At 35.5% G+C, this 1,548-nt stretch overlaps 1 non-coding gene across 1 annotated transcript; it reads left to right on the top strand.

The window, feature by feature from the left end:
• The first annotated feature begins 504 nt into the window (after positions 1 to 504).
• Positions 505 to 612, top strand: LOC112745222 (small nucleolar RNA R71). Its single transcript, XR_003173160.1, has one exon. It is a non-coding gene; the product is annotated as a small nucleolar RNA R71 (small nucleolar RNA).
• Positions 613 to 1,548: the final 936 nt, after the last annotated feature.

Raw genomic sequence — 1,548 nt, 5'->3', positions numbered from 1 at the left:
GCTAAACCTGTTTCTTCCACCATTATTAAAGCCTTGTTGAAGCTTTTGTTGATCCTTCCATGAGAAATTTGGATGATTTCTCCATGAGGGATTATAGGTGTTTCCATAGGGTTCACCCATGTAATTCACCTCTGCTATTGCAGGGTTCTCAGGATCATAAGCTTCTTCTTCAGAAGATGCCTCTTTAGTACTATTGGATGATTCCTTCAATCCATTCAGACTCTGAGAGATCATATTGATTTGCTGAGTCAATATTTTATTCTGAGAAAATATGGCATTCAGAGTATCAATTTCAAGAACTCCCTTCCTCATAGGCGTCCCATTACTCACAGGATTCCTTTCAGAAGTGTATATGAACTGGTTATTTGTAACCATGTCAATGAGTTCTTGAGCTTCTACAGGCGTTTACTTTAGGTGAATGGATCCACCTGCAGAATGGTCCAGTGACATCTTTGATAACTCAGACAGACCATCATAGAATATATCCAGAATAGTCTTTTCTGAAAGCATGTCAGAAGGATACTTTTTGGTCAGTTCCTTGTATCTCTCCCAAGCTTCATAGAGGGATTCACCTTCTTTCTATTTGAAGGTTTGAACATCCACTCTAAGCTTACTAAGCTTTTGAGGAGGAAAGAACTTGGCTAAGAAAGCCATGACCAGCTTATCCCACGAGTTCAGGCTATCTTTAGGTTGAGAGTCCAACCATACTCTAGCTCTGTCTCTTACAACAAACGGGAAAAGCATAAGCCTGTAGGCCTCGGGATCAACCCCATTGGTCTTAACAATATCACAGATCTACAAGAATTCAGTTAAGAACTGAAAAGGATCTTCGGATGGAATTCCATGAAACTTGCAGTTCTGTTGCATCAGAGAAACTAATTGAGGTTTAAGCTCAAAATTGTTTGCTCCAATGGCAGGAATTGAGATGCTTCTTTCATGTAAATTAGAATTTGGTGCAGTAAAGTCACCAAGCATCTTCCTTGCATTGTTATTATTTTCAGCCACGTCTCCTTCTTTTTTGAAAATTTCTGTCAGATTTTCCCCAGAGAGTTATGCTTTAACTTCCCTTAGCTTCCTCTTCAGAGTTCTTTCAGGTTCAGGATCAGCTTCAACAAGAATGTTCTTATCCTTGTTCCTGCTCATATGAAAAAGAAGAAAACAGAAAAGAAAATATGGAATCCTCTATGTCACAGTATAGAGATTCCTTTATGTGAGTGGAGGAAGATAAGAATAGAAGAAGAGAAATTCGAACACCAAGAGGAAGAGAGGGTTCGAATTTTGAGATGAAGAGAAGTGTTAGTAAATAAATAAATAATTAGAAGGAGATGAGAGAGGGGGAATTTTGAAAATTAATTAAATTAAAATTAAAATTTAAAGTTAAATTTTGAAAATTAAAATTGAAATCAAATTAAATTAAAAATTAAAACAATTAATTAAATAATAAATAAATAAAAGAATTTTGAAAAAGAGGGAAAGAATTTTCGAAAATTAGAAAGAGAGAGTTAGTTAGGTAGTTTTGAAAAAGATATGATTGACACAAAAAGATAA

The sequence above is a fragment of the Arachis hypogaea genome, chromosome 14, assembly GCF_003086295.3.
Source record: "Arachis hypogaea cultivar Tifrunner chromosome 14, arahy.Tifrunner.gnm2.J5K5, whole genome shotgun sequence".
In the NCBI taxonomy this organism is placed as follows: domain Eukaryota; kingdom Viridiplantae; phylum Streptophyta; class Magnoliopsida; order Fabales; family Fabaceae; genus Arachis; species Arachis hypogaea.
The sequence above is the reverse complement of the archived record's forward strand: the minus strand, read 5'-3'. Positions and strand labels throughout refer to the sequence as shown.